Genomic DNA, 16276 nt, shown 5'->3' with positions numbered 1-16276 from the left:
CTTCTGTGTCTCTCTTGTGGGTGCAGGGGCCCCAGAATTTGGGCCATCTTCTACTGCTTTCCCAGGCCATAACAGAGAGCTGAATCAAAAGTGGAGAAGCCAGGTCTCCAACCGGCACCCATATGTGATGCTGGCACTTCAGGCAAGGGTGTTAACCCACTGCACCACAGCACCAACCTTGCCAAATAGCTATTTAATGTCCGATAAAAAGCCTGTCTGATATTGCTTTTGAGATGTTCCACTCATAAAAAAAAATTGGGAGTTCTCACAATAGGAAGCTGTGATGGCACATAGAGACTTGCTATTTCACATACAGCTAACGATATGTGACTTTTGTACATTTTTTACAACTTAACTCATTCCTTTCCCCACCAGCAGCGGTACCTCAAGTTATAGAATCAGAGATACAACAATCACAAAAGACATTTTAACTTGTAAAATTGTGTGATATTACTGTTTGGAAATATAGAAATAAGAACCTGGCCCCATTTCACCAGATGAGAATTGGTGTCATGATGTTTCTGAAAAGTCCTTCCTGTCATTGCACCACTGGTCACCACTAGCCAGTGGCGTGAATGTTTTATGTTGCTGTATTTGTCAGGATATCTGCAGTTTACACTTAAAAACTGGTTCAGTGTATTACAACAGGTGACTAATGGTGCATACCTGTCTTTGTATCACCTTCAGTGAGTTATGGGTTTTGTGGGCTCCATAGCCTGTTGCACAGAAAGCAGCAAAATGTAAGGAGCAGTAACAGTTGCCAGTTCACACAGTGGAAATGTATATGGAAGCTTTCTTGAGGGTTTTTGTTTCTGTTCTACTTCTTTTTGTTAAGACCGGAATCAAGCTTACATGTAAACTATTGGTAATTTAAGTTTCCTTTTGTGTCATTCAGTATAAAACTGTCTAATTTGGAAAAAAAAGTGGGTTGAAGAAAGTAGATTTAGGCACTGTTTGAAAAAGGATTTATTTATTTTCAAGGCATAATGACAATGACAGAGGGAACTATATCTATATGTCTATATATCTATGCATCTATATGTCTACATATCCATATATCCACATATCCATATATATCTCTATCTCTATCTCTATCTCTATCTCTATCTCTATCTCTATCTCTATCTCTATCTCTATCTCTTTCTCTATCTCTTTCTCTATCTCTCTACTGGTTCATTTCCAAAAGGATTGTAATAGTAAGTTCTTGGTAAAGCTGAAACTAGGAGGAAGGGACTATTTCCTGGTCTTTCACATGAGTGGCAGGGGTCCAAGTACTTGGACCGTGTTCTGGGACCTTCCCAGGTGCACTGACATTATGCTTAATCAAAAGGAGAGAAGCTGGGACTTCAAGCAGCACTCTGATGTGGAATGCCAGTGTAGCAAGCAGTGGCAGAACTTGCTGCACCACAATGCTAGCCCTATATTCAAATTTTTATTCCTTTTAGGAATGTGTGGATTTTTATTAAAAAATTCTAATATTATGCCAGTGTCCTATTTCCTATCAAATTTTCACCCAGTACCTTTGATACTAGAGTCCTTATTTTTAATCATCAACACTATGAAAGATTGGTATTTTAATTCCCAATAGTGTTTTTCTATTTATATTTCGATGTAGCATCAAAGCAAAGGGCTCACTTTTCTTTCCTGGTTATTGTATCATTATGACTATACCAACATGAGTTCATAGATTCTTATCTTGTTAAATGTATTATAGTCTGAAATTATGTGTTCTGATGCTCAAGTTATCCCAGATCCTAGTGAAATCCTCTTTAACACACCAAATTAAGACTCTAACACCTACAGTTGGTGTAAGTACCATCCTAGGAGAAAAGATTCAGTAATTTTTATCTCCCTTCTCTGAATTACATTTCCCTTAAAGATGCCATTTCTTTCATCAAGCCTTGTTAGTAGCTATCATTGAATATTTACAATTCAGCAGTACTCTGCTAAGTTTTCTCTGGAGATGAACTTTAGTACTTAATTAAAAGACTATTTTACAAGCCAAAATCTCATCAAGTCACACTCCTCTTCCAACTGTGTGGATGGCTTCCCACTGACCTTTGAGCAGGGACCATAGGACTTACTGTGGTCTTCAGAAAAACAATGCTATGGATTGTACCCTATTAAGTCTTGTCTACCAGCTGTCTTATTACTATTCTCTATGCTAGGAATCAGAAGGCTCTCAGTTGTATCACAAACTTTACAAATTTCCTCTCAACCCATCAAAAATTACTAAAAGTTCCAAACATGAGGCTGAATTCATTTTTAAAAAGATTTTATTATTTTATTTGAGAGGTAGAGTTACAGACAGAGGAGAGACAAAGAGAAAGATCTTCTATCCACTGGTTCACTCCCCAAATAGCCAACTGGACTGAGCTGGGTTGATCTGCACCCAGGAGCCAGGAGCCAGGAGCCAGGAGCTTCACTCTTCCCTCCCACATGGGTGCAGGAGCCCAACCATTTGGGCCATCTTCTACTGCTTTTCCAGGCCAAAGCAGAGAGCTGGATTGGAAGAGGAACAGCTGGGACTTGAACTGGCACAGCAGACAGAGGCTAAGCCCACTACACCACAGTGCTGGACCCTAAGCTCTTTTAAAATAAGATTTACTGTATTTTTTGAAAGGCAGAGATACAGATAGAGAAGGTTGCAGGGAGAGATAAAGATCTTCCATCTGCTGGTTCATTCCCCCAAATAGATGCAGTAACAAGGAGGTGGATCATAATGGAGCAGCTGGGACTCAAACCAGTGTTCACATGAGATGCTGGGATTACAGGCAATGGTTCAACATGTCAGCTACTTCATTTCTTCTTTCAAAGAAGGGCTCATCTCTAATGATTCAGAATGATGTACCAAAGGGTCTTTGAGGTGTTTATGCTAACATCTCTTTTAAACTTTAAATTCTTAGGGGCCAGTGCAGTAGGTTAATCCTCTTCCTGTGGTGCTGGCATCCCATATGGGCACTGCTTCTAGTCCCAGCTACTCCTCTTCCAATCCAGTTTTCTGCTATGGCCTGGGAAAACAGTAGAAGAAAGATGGCTCAAGTCCTTGGGCCCCTGCACCCATGTGGGAAACGGGAGGAAGCTCCTGGCTCCTGAATTTAGATCAGCACAGGTCCAGCCATTGTGGGAGTGAACCAAAGGACATAAGACCTTTCTCTCTGTCTCTCCCTCTCACTGCCTGTAACTCTACCTCTCTACCTCTCAAATAAATAAATAATTTTTTTAGAAAACTTTAAATTCCACAGAACACACAACATAACTAAATTATTTACCAACACAACCTCATTTCTTGATAGTGGCCTAACTCAGAGGAGATGTGTAATGAATACTAATCTCTGGGTTAAAAGTGATGATCATGTCCATAAAGAAGTTTGCAGTAGAGCTCAGCTGAAGAGGTGAAGGATAACATGATACTGTGAGTTAGTCAATAGCAACACAAAAATTCAATAAATGATTATTTAAGATGCCTGATAATAAAATAGTGCAGTCAGAGAATTTCATCATGACAGCTTCCATTTTGGACTACACCTTCAGCACTGTAAGTTTCTACAGCACCAGCAGCAGTGTGGGCCATGAAGGATTCTTGCAGGGAGAGATAAGAGGAAACTTTTAGCATCAGTGATTAATGCATTAGCAAGACAGAATTTCTGAAAATAACTGAAATCCATAACCATCAGCTTTGTTCAAAACTTTGTTTTCCATAACTGTGAAAGTGAAATTAAGGGAAGAGATTTGAGATGGAATTCTTAAGGATACGTGAAAGAAGGTTATTGAGTGGTACATAATTTGGCAAACCTGCAGCAGCAGGTTTAATTTAAGGAACAGATCACCCATGAACAGCTCACTCATACCATCAGAGTGCCCAATCTTGTCTTTCTTCTCTTAGGCTTCACCTCCACTATCAGCAATTTTATTCCTGTTTTAGAATTTAGGCTCTCTTTAGTTCAACTTGAAGGTATAATCAGAGGGTATCACTACTCCCAATCTAGGTAGTACTAGCAAGCAAAACCACAGCGTCTTCAGTGTCAAACACCTTTAAGTATTATGCCAAACTTATTAAAGCACACGATACTGGCATTTTTACAATGATGAAATAATTAAAATCATTAGGGCAATTTATCAAGTTTATAGTGCACACAAAAAGGAAGTGCTGTCAGTGTGTGCAACTGTAGAGCACAGTGTGCAAATTGTTGAATATTGTCAGGGAGAAGTGAAAAAATTAAGACAAGTCATGCTGGGTAAAAATATATAGGAACAAGATTTCAGGAGGCAATGTTAAGCCAAGAAGCACCACATAGAAGTATGGAATCTTCTTGTTTATTCTTTGGACACCCTATTCTGGGTTTGCATCTGGAAGGTAGAAATACACTTGGAGAAGCAGAAGTCCCTGATCCTCTTCATGATGAGTTTTACCCAATGAAGACAGTATTCTTAGTCATCCTCACATGGAAGCAAGTGTCTTTATGCCTTGATCTCAGCTGTGGGCTCTTTCAGTTATGCTTCCACCAGTGCTGGACTTAAGTATCCTGCAAGTGGAGTGCATTTTCTTCCCCAGAAGAGTAGCTGGAGACAGCAGTGGGGAATCAGATGTCAATGATTGTGAAAATGTAAGCGACCCTACAGAGCCCTCTTGTGGTGATAGTCACAGTCAAATGATTCATGACCCATGATATATACCAATGAGGACCCCAGTAACACTCAGACCTCCAAGAGTTAATTAAACCAAAGATGCTCTCCTGTTAGCATACCTTCTCTCACTTGTTATTGAGAGAGGTGCTTGAGGACTTAATCTAGGAGAGCATCCTTGTCAGTTGCTTTGACCCTCAAGAGGAGAGTTCTCACACACAGTGATTGTAAGCCTCTAGCCCTGGTCCATGTCCTTGGATGCAATGTGCAAGCTCCATGATTAGAATAAATCAGATATGCCTTCTATTCACATGACTTTGTAAGATTAAGAGAGTGCTTTGTTTCAACTTTTTTCTACTAGGCTGATGTATAGTGTTACTTGAAATTTTTCATTTAAAACTAAATTCTAACAAAAGTGGGAGCAAACTGTTGAAATCTTTACTTAATGTATGCTAAACTGATCTTCTGTATATAAAGAGAATAGAAAATGAATCTTGATGTGAATGGAAGGGGAGAGGGAGTGGATAAGGGGAGGGTTGCGGGTGGGAGGGATGTTATGGGGGGGAAGCCATTATGTAATCCATATTCTGTACTTTGGAAATTTATATTAATTAAATAAAAGTAAAAAAAAAAAACTAAATTCTAATTACCAATAATCAATCATTCAAATTAGTATATGATAATAAAAGAGGAGAAAGTTAAACCCACAATAGCACAGTGCTCTGGTCATATGCACCAGCCATAGCAGCCATTTGAGGGGAACCAATGGAAAAAGGAAAACCTTTCTGTCTCTCTCTCTGTCAAACTCTACCTGTCAAAAAAAAAAAAAAAAAAGAATGTCCTGATTTTCATGCCTGAAATGCTCTTGTTGGCTTTTTAGCCAGACCAGAATGCCTTTAGGGATAACTCTGAGGTCACTGAGTGTTACTTAGAGCAATTGTCATTCTGTGAGTCTGCTATAAGGACTCCTTCCCATGTTGAAGCATTTACTCCTCTTTAATTCTATAAATTCTATTGATATGATCACTTTAGCAATTAGTGCCTTCTATATGACCACTTTTAAACAATCCAATATATATATATTACATATATATATATATATATATATATATTATATATATATATATAATTATGTTAAAACCTAAGATGTCACTTTCACCATCTAGCCCAAGGTGATTCGGGATCTCATGGTAAAGTAAATCCAGCTGTGAAATTATGATTTAAGCTCTCATTTTGGCTATGCTGTTACACAGAATATGTTAGCCACTCCTTTCATAAGATCTAAAAGTCAAACTACATCTTGAGGAATCCTTCAGGACAGAGTCAGTGTCCCATCTTAAAGAGAATAGAGAAATGTGGGAACAAGTCAGTCTTGCCAGAATGCCTGCTGACAATGTCAAATGGAATCTTAGCAAGTGGTTTTAGCCATTAAATAATAGCTTATAAAATATTTACTGGAAGGTACAATGCCATCTATAAATTTTAAGAATACATGTATTTAAATATATCTTAAATATCTAATATGATGTGGCTTGTTTAAACAGCAAACTCAAGCAGAAGCATATAAAACATTCTTAGTTTCTTTCTACCAACAAATTTAAAACATCTGACAAATTCAGGTTACATGAATCAAATGTATCTTTGATTAATTTTAGCTGTTAAATTTATGAGTAATCTTTCTTTGATAGACCAATTAAGACAGAGCTCAAAATAAATTGTCCCATGTAGACATACGATGTGAACACACATATAACACAGCATACAAGATAGAACAATAAAGCGAATTTGGGGATTTGGCAGCCAAGATGGTGGAATAGTGAGGGCACGCACCAATAGACCAGGAAAATTTAGTGTAATAAAAGTGGAGTTACAGTAGCCTCAGAAAAAGGATCAGGAAAAAATTGCAGAGGAAACTCTTCTGGATCTAGTGGCTGTGACTCGGAGGACCTACTGGGAGAACAAGGTCGCCCACTGCGTGGAAGCCGAGCCTTGGGAGCCGCAGGGTCTGCGCGCCAGTGCAGGAAGGGGAGTGGATGTCACACAGACACCAGTGGGGAGAGTTGGGATGCCCAGGGCTCCGAGTCCACACATCGGCACTGGAAGGGGAGGTGAGCTCAGTAACCCGAGACATTGGTGGGGAAACGGTGGTCAGAATCTAGAGGGGAGTGGGAAAGTGCACCAGACTGGCTACAGGAGAGAAGGAAAAAAAGGTGGGGGGTTTCTCTCTCCACCAACCTTGCAAAGGTTGCAAGGCTGCAAGGTTTGTAAGAGTTTGCAAGAGTTCGCAAGGTTTGCAAGAGACAAAGAGCAGGCTCCCACTCTGGATTTACATAACAACAGGGGAGAGCTAAGGAACTGAGGCACTACAATTCAGTAGCCTAGGCAACCCAGTGGGAGTCCAGAGGAGAAACAGAGATTGCACAGACTCTTTGGGTAGAAGCCAGAGATCGGAAGCTAAATACCATCAATTCTGCACAGCCGTACCCTGCGGTATTACTTACCTCCTGAATAAATAAATAAATAAATAAATAAATAAATAAATAAATAGAGAGAAATTTACAATGCATAGCCTGAGGGTGTCACCTTTGCACACCCCTAACCTGGAAGAACCAAGCAGAGCTCTCAGGCCACACCCATCTCAAGCTTCCAAGGCTCCTCCAACAGCAGGCAGTCCATTTAGCAAGGCATAGTATAAAATAAAAAAAATAAAAAAAACGCACAGTGACGAAAGAAGAATTAACTATGCCAAGCAACAAACACAGAAATCGAGGGAACAAGATCAACAATGACACTATGATGCCTCCAAATAAACAAAACACCCCAAGCCAAGATTATGAAGATGATGAGATAGAAGAAACGCAAGATACAGATTTCAAAAAATTTATGATAAGATCATTTAGAAGTTTTCAAAAACAAATCCTTGAACTACAGAAATCCTTATTGGACATTATTGAAAATCTCTCTTGTGAAAATGAAATTTTAAGGAAGAATCAAAATGAAACACAGAAACTAGTAGAACAGGAAAGTGTAAAGGTGAAGAGAAATCAAAATGAAATGAAGAGCTGAATAGATCAAATGACAAACACATGAGAGAGCCTTAAAAACAGAATGGGTGAAGCAGAAGAGAGAATATTGGACTTAGAAGACAGAGCACAGGAAAACATACAGTCAAACCCAAGAAAAGAAGAGGAAATTAGAAATCTAAAAAGTATTATTGGAAACCTACAGGATACTATTAAAAAAACCAACTTTCGAGTTCTAGGTGTTCCTGAAGGCATGGAGAGAGAGAAAGGATTAGAAGGCGTTTTTAGTGAGAAACTAGCAGAGAACTTTCCAGGTTTGGAGAAGGACAGAGACATCCTAGTACAGGAAGCTCATAGAACCCCTAGTAAACATGACCAAAAGAGATTCTCACCATGACACGTGGTAATTAAACTTACCACAATGAAACATAAAGAAAAGATCCTAAAATGTGCAAGAGAGAAACATCAGATTCCTCTCAGAGGATCTCCAATCAGACTCACAGCTGACTTCTCATCAGAAACACTACAGGCTAGGAGGGAATGGCAAGACATAGCACAGGTGCTAAGAGAGAAAAATTGCCAGCCCAGAATATTATATACTGCTAAGCTCTCATTTGTGAATGAAGGTGAAATAAAGACCTTTCATAGCAAACAGAAATTGAAAGACTTTGCTGCCACTCGTCCGGCCCTGCAAAAGATACTTAAAGATGTGCTACACTCAGAAACACAGAAACACGGCCATCAATATGAAAGAAGGTAAAGGAAGAAAAACCACCAGTGAAAGAGCATGGGAAGCTCAAGTATATACTAGAAAATATCTCCGGGAAAATGGCAGGGCAAAATCACTATGTATCAATAGTCACATTAAACATTAATGGTCTTAATTCTTCAGTTAAAAGACACCGATTGGCTGATTGGCTCAAGGAACACAACCCAACTCTTTGTTGCCTACAAGAAACACATCTCTCTAACCAAGATGCATGCAGACTGAAAGTGAAAGGTTGGAAAAAGATATTCCATGCCAACAGAAACCAATAAAAAGCAGGTGTAGCCACATTAATATCAGACAAAATAAACTTTAATACAAAAACTGTTAAGAGAGACAAAGAGGGGCACTATATAATGATTAAGGGTTCAATTCAACAGGAAGATGTAACTATTATAAATGTATATGCACCTAATTACAGGGCACCGGTCTATTTAAAAGATATGTTAAGGGACTTAAAGGGAGATTTAGATTCCAATACAATAATACTGGGGGACTTCAATACTCCACTCTCAGAAATAGACAGATCATCTGGACAGAAGATCAACAAGGAAACAGCAGATTTAATCAACACTATTGCCCAAATGGATCTAACAGATATCTACAGAACTTTCAATCCTACATCTAAAGACTTCACATTCTTCTCAGCAGTGCATGGAACCTTCTCTAGGGTTGATCACATACTAGGCCCTAAAGCGAGTCCAGCAAATTTAAAAGAATTATAATCATATCATGCAGGTTCTCAGAGCACAGCAGAATGAAGCTGGAAATTAGCAACTCAGGAAACCCTAGAAAGGATGCAAACACATGGAGACTGAACAACATGCTCCTGAATGAGCACTGGGTCATTCAAGAAATCAAAAGAGAAATCAAAAACTTTCTGGAAGTAAATGAGGATAACAACACAACATATCAAAACTTATGGGATACAGCAAAAGCAGTACTGAGAGGCAAGTTTATAGCAATAGGTGCCTATATCAGGAAATTGGAAAGGTACCCAGGACCTAGAAAAACTGCAGCAAACCAAACCCAAAGCTAATAGGAGAAGAGAAATAATTAAAATCAGAGAAGAAATTATCAGGATTGAATCCAAAAAAATTACAAAAAATCAGCCAAGCGAGAAGCTGGTTTTTTGAAAAAATAAACAAAATTGACACCCCATTGGCCCAACTAACTAAAAAAAGAAGAGGAAAGACCCAAATCAATAAAATCAGAGATGAAAAAGGAAATGTAATAAAAGACACCACAGAAATAAAAAGAATCATCAGAATTACTACAAGGACTTGTATGCCAGCAAGCAGGAAAATCTATCAGAAATGGATAGATTCCTGGACACATGCAATCCACCAAAATTGAACCATGAAGACATAGAAAATCTAAATAGACCCATAACTGAGACAGAAATTGAAACAGTAATAAAGGTCCTCCCAACAAAGAAAAGCCCAGGACCAAATGGAATCACTGCTGTATTCCAGCAGACATTTAAAGAAGAACTAATCCCATTTCTTCTCACACTATTCAGAACAATCGAAAAAGAGGGAATCCTCCCAAATTCTTTCTATAAAGCCAGCATCACCTTAATCCCTAAGCCAGAGAAAGATGCAGCACTGGAAGAAAATTATAGACCAATATCCCTGATGAACATAGACGCAAAAATCCTCAATAACATTCTCGCCAATAGAATACAACAACACATCAGAAAAATAATCCACCCAGACCAAGTGGGATTCATCCCTGGTATGCAGGGATGGTTCAACATTTGCAAATCAATGAATGTGATTCACCACATTAACAGACTGCAAAAGAAAAACCATATGATTATCTCAATAGATGCAGAGAAAGCATTCGATAAAATTCAACATCCTTTCATGATGAAAACTCTAAGCAAATTGGGTATAGAAGGAACATTCCTCAATATAATCAAAGCAATTTATGAAAAACCCACGGCCAGCACCCTATTGAATGGGGAAAAGTTGGAAGCATTTCCACTGAGATCTGGCACCAGACAGGGATGCCCACTCTCACCACTGCTATTTAACATAGTTCTGGAAGTTTTATCCAGAGCCATCAGACAAGAAAAAGAAATCAAAGGAATACAAATTGAGAAGGAAGAAGTCAAACAATCCCTCTTTGCAGACGATATGATTCTTTACTTAGAGGATCCAAAGAACTCTATGAAGAGACTATTGGAACTTATAGAGGAGTTTGGCAAAGTGGCAGGATATAAAATCAATGCACAAAAATCAACAGCCTTTGTATACACAAGCAATGCCATGGCTGGGAAAGAACTGCTAAGATCAATCCCATTCACAATAGCTACAAAAACAATCAAATACCTTGGAATAAACTTAACCAAGGATGTTAAAGATCTCTATGATGAGAATTACAAAATCTTAAAGAAGAAATAGAAGAGGATACCAAAAAATGGAAAATCTTCCATGCTCATGGATTGGAAGAATCAATATATCAAAATGTCCAATCTCCCAAAGGCAATTTATAGATTCAATGCAATTCCAATCAAGATACCAAAGACATTCTTCTAAGATCTAGAAAAAATGATGCTGAAATTCATATGGAGGCACTTGAGACCTCGAATAGCTAAAGCAATCTTGCACAACAAAAACAAAGCTGGAGGCATCACAATACCAGATTTCAGGACATACTACAGGGCAGTTGCAACCAAAACAGCATGGTACTGGTAGAGAAATAGATGGATAGACCAATGGAACAGAATAGAAACACCAGAAATCAACCCAAACATCTACAGCCAACTTATAGTTGATCAAGGGTCTAAAACCAATTCCTGGAGCAAGGACAGTCTATTCAATAAATGGTGCTGGGAAAACTGGATTTCCACGTATGGAAGCATGAAGCAAGACCCCTACCTTACACCTTACACAAAAATCCACTCAACATGGATTAAAGACCTAAATCTACGACCTGACACCATCAAGTTATTGGAGAACATTGGAGAAACCCTTCAAGATATTGGCACAGGCAAAGAGTTTCTAGAAAAGACCCAGGAGGCACAAGCAGTCAAAGCCAAAATCAACTTTTGGGATTGCATCAAATTGTGAAGTTTCTGTACTGCAAAAGAATCAGTCAGGAGAGTGAAGAGACAAAAGACAGAATGGGAAAACATATTTGCAAACTATGCAACAGATAAAAAGTTAATAACCAGAATCTACAAAGAGATCAAGAAACTCCACAAAAACAAAACAAAAAACCCAGTTAAGATTTGGGCCAAGGACCTCAATAGACATTTTTCAAAAGAGGAAATCCAAATGGCCAACAGGCACATGAAAAAATGTTGATGATCATTAGCAATCAGGGAAATGCAAAGCAAAACCACAATGAGGTTTTCACCTCACCCCGGTTAGAATGGCTCACATGCAGAAATCTACCAACAACAGATGCTGGTGAGGATGTGGGGAAAAAGGGACACTAACCCACTGTTGGTGGGAATGCAAACTGGTCAAGCCACTATGGAAGTCAGTCTGGAGATTCCTCAGAAACCTGTACATAACCCTACCATTCGACCCATCCATCCCACTCCTTGGAATTTACCCAAAGGGATTTAAATTGGCAAACAAAAACGCAGTCTGCACCCTAATGTTTATTGCAGCACAATTCACAATAGCCAAGACCTGGAACCAAACTAAATGCCCATCAACAGTGGACTGGATAAAGAAATTATGGTTTATGTACTTTTAGAATACTATATTGTAGTAAGAAACAATGAAATCTAGTCATTTGCAACAAAATGGAGGAATCTGGAACACATCATGCTGAGTGAAATATGCCAGTCCCAAAGGGACAAATACCATATGTTCTCCCTGATCGGTGACAACTGACTGAACACCAAAAAGGAAACCTGCTGAATTGAAATGGACACTATGAGAAACAGTGACTTGATCAGCATAGCCCTGACTGTTAATGAACAACTCAATACATTATCCCTCTTAGTTTTTTTTTTTTTGTCTGTTAAACTTTATATGACTGGTTTAATTCTGTAATTAATACACAGTTATTCTTAAGTGTTGAAAATTAACTGAAATGTGATCCCTGTTAAACATAAGAGTGGGAATAAGAGAGGGAAGAGATGTACAATTTGGGACATGCTCAAGCTGACTTGCCCCAAATAGTAGAGTTAGAAACATACCAGGGGACTCCAATTCAATCCCTTCAGAGTGGTACATACCAATGCCATCTCACTAGTCCAAGTGATCAATTTCAGTTCACAATTGATCATAATGAAAGGACTAAGAATCAAAAGGAGCACATAAACAAGTCTAGTACCTGCTAATACTAACCGATAGAATAAATAAAGGGGAGAGTGATCCAACATGGGAAGCGAGATACTCAGCAGACTCATAGAATGGCAGATGTTTTAAATAGCACTCTGGCCTCAGAATCAGCCCGAAAGTCATTCAGATCTGGCAGAAAAGCCCATGAGAGTATTTCTGTCATGGAAAGCCAAGACACTCTGGCAAAAAAAAAATAAAATAAAATAAAATAAAAAATACTAAATGAAAGATCTCTGAGTGAGATCCCAGTGGAAAGAACAGGTCTTCAAAGAAGGAGGTACCTTTCTCTGAAGGGAGTAGATACCTCCACTTTGACTATGACTTTGTCTAAATAAGGTAAGAGTCGGTGAACTCAAAAGGCTTCCATAGCCTTGGAAACTCATGACTGGTGTATAGGGAGATTACTGATGCCATAAACAGGAGTGTCAATTTGTAAAGTCAACAACAGGAGTCACTGTGCACTTCCTCCTCATGTAGGATCTCTGTCCTTAATGTGCTGTACATTGAGATTTAATGCTATAACGAGTGTTCAAACAGTATTATCCACTTTATGTTATCCAAGCATCATTTATTGAATAGACTGTCCTTGCTCCAGGAATTGGTTTTAGACCCTTGATCAACTATAAGTTGGCTGTAGATGTTTGGGTTGATTTCTGGTGTTTCTATTCTGTTCCATTGGTCTATCCATCTATTTCTCTACCAGTACCATGCTGTTTTGGTTGCAACTGCCCTGTAGTATGTCCTGAAATCTGGTATTGTGATGCCTCCAGCTTTGTTTTTGTTGTGCAAGATTGCTTTAGCTATTCGAGGTCTCAAGTGCCTCCATATGAATTTCAGCATCATTTTTTCTAGATCTTAGAAGAATGTCTTTGGTATCCTGATTGGAATTGCATTGAATCTATAAATTGCCTTTGGGAGATTGGACATTTTGATATATTGATTCTTCCAATCCATGAGCATGGAAGATTTTCCATTTTTTGGTATCCTCTTCTATTTCTTCTTTAAGATTTTGTAATTCTCATCATAGAGATCTTTAACATCCTTGGTTAAGTTTATTCCAAGGTATTTGATTGTTTTTGTAGCTATTGTGAATGGGATTGATCTTAGCAGTTCTTTCCCAGCCATGGCATTGCTTGTGTATACAAAGGCTGTTGATTTTTGTGCATTGATTTTATATCCTGCCACTTTGCCAAACTCCTCTATAAGTTCCAATAGTCTCTTCATAGAGTTCTTTGGATCCTCTAAGTAAAGAATCATATCGTCTGCAAAGAGGGATTGTTTGACTTCTTCCTTCTCAATTTGTATTCCTTTGATTTCTTTTTCTTGTCTGATGGCTCTGGATAAAACTTCCAGAACTATGTTAAATAGCAGTGGTGAGAGTGGGCATCCCTGTCTGGTGCCAGATCTCAGTGGAAATGCTTCCAACTTTTCCCCATTCAATAGGGTGCTGGCCGTGGGTTTTTCATAAATTGCTTTGATTATATTGAGGAATGTTCCTTCTATACCCAATTTGCTTAGAGTTTTCATCATGAAAGGATGTTGAATTTTATCGAATGCTTTCTCTGCATCTATTGAGATAATCATATGGTTTTTCTTTTGCAGTCTGTTAATGTGGTGAATCACATTCATTGATTTGCAAATGTTGAACCATCCCTGCATACCAGGGATGAATCCCACTTGGTCTGGGTGGATTATTTTTCTGATGTGTTGTTGTATTCTATTGGCGAGAATGTTATTGAGGATTTTTGCGTCTATGTTCATCAGGGATATTGGTCTATAATTTTCTTCCAGTGCTGCATCTTTCTCTGGCTTAGGGATTAAGGTGATGCTGGCTTTATAGAAAGAATTTGGGAGGATTCCCTCTTTTTCGATTGTTCTGAATAGTGTGAGAAGAAATGGGATTAGTTCTTCTTTAAATGTCTGCTGGAATACAGCAGTGATTCCATTTGGTCCTGGGCTTTTCTTTGTTGGGAGGACCTTTATTACTGTTTCAATTTCTGTCTCAGTTATGGGTCTATTTAGATTTTCTATGTCTTCATGGTTCAATTTTGGTGGATTGCATGTGTCCAGGAATCTATCCATTTCTGATAGATTTTCCTGCTTGCTGGCATACAAGTCCTTGTAGTAATTCTGATGATTCTTTTTATTTCTGTGGTGTCTTTTATTACATTTCCTTTTTCATCTCTGATTTTATTGATTTGGGTCTTTCCTCTTCTTTTTTTAGTTAGTTGGGCCAATGGGGTGTCAATTTTGTTTATTTTTTCAAAAAACCAGCTTCTCGCTTGGCTGATTTTTTGTAATTTTTTTGGATTCAATCCTGATAATTTCTTCTCTGATTTTAATTATTTCTCTTCTCCTATTAGCTTTGGGTTTGGTTTGCTGCAGTTTTTCTAGGTCCTGGGTACCTTTCCAATTTCCTGATATAGGCACCTATTGCTATAAACTTGCCTCTCAGTACTGCTTTTGCTGTATCCCATAAGTTTTGATATGTTGTGTTGTTATCCTCATTTACTTCCAGAAAGTTTTTGATTTCTCTTTTGATTTCTTGAATGACCCAGTGCTCATTCAGGAGCATGTTGTTCAGTCTCCATGTGTTTGCATCCTTTCTAGGGTTTCCTGAGTTGCTAATTTCCAGCTTCATTCTGCTGTGCTCTGAGAACCTGCATGATATGATTATAATTCTTTTAAATTTGCTGGACTCGCTTTAGGGCCTAGTATGTGATCAACCCTAGAGAAGGTTCCATGCACTGCTGAGAAGAATGTGAAGTCTTTAGATGTAGGATTGAAAGTTCTGTAGATATCTGTTAGATCCATTTGGGCAATAGTGTTGATTAAATCTGCTGTTTCCTTGTTGATCTTCTGTCCAGATGATCTGTCTATTTCTGAGAGTGGAGTATTGAAGTCCCCCAGTATTATTGTATTGGAATCTAAATCTCCCTTTAAGTCCCTTAACATATCTTTTAAATAGACCGGTGCCCTGTAATTAGGTGCATATACATTTATAATAGTTACATCTTCCTGTTGAATTGAACCCTTAATCATTATATAGTGCCCCTCTTTGTCTCTCTTAACAGTTTTTGTATTAAAGTTTATTTTGTCTGATATTAATGTGGCTACACCTGCTTTTTATTGGTTTCTGTTGGCATGGAATATCTTTTTCCAACCTTTCACTTTCAGTCTGCATGCATCTTGGTTAGAGAGATGTGTTTCTTGTAGGCAACAAAGAGTTGGGTTGTGTTCCTTGAGCCAATCAGCCAATCGGTGTCTTTTAACTGAAGAATTAAGACCATTAATGTTTAATGTGACTATTGATACATAGTGATTTTGCCCTGCCATTTTCCCGGAGATATTTTCTAGTATATACTTGAGCTTCCCATGCTCTTTCACTGGTGGTTTTTCTTCCTTTACCTTCTTTCATATTGATGGCCGTGTTTCTGTGTTTCTGAGTGTAGCACATCTTTAAGTATCTTTTGCAGGGCCGGACGAGTGGCAGCAAAGTCTTTCAATTTCTGTTTGCTATGAAAGGTCTTTATTTCACCTTCATTCACAAATGA

Source organism: Oryctolagus cuniculus, chromosome Y (genome assembly GCF_051225735.1).
Source record: "Oryctolagus cuniculus isolate XC-2025 breed Fujian yellow rabbit chromosome Y, ASM5122573v1, whole genome shotgun sequence".
Classification (NCBI taxonomy): Eukaryota; Metazoa; Chordata; class Mammalia; order Lagomorpha; family Leporidae; genus Oryctolagus; species Oryctolagus cuniculus.
This window is presented reverse-complemented; position numbering follows the sequence as displayed.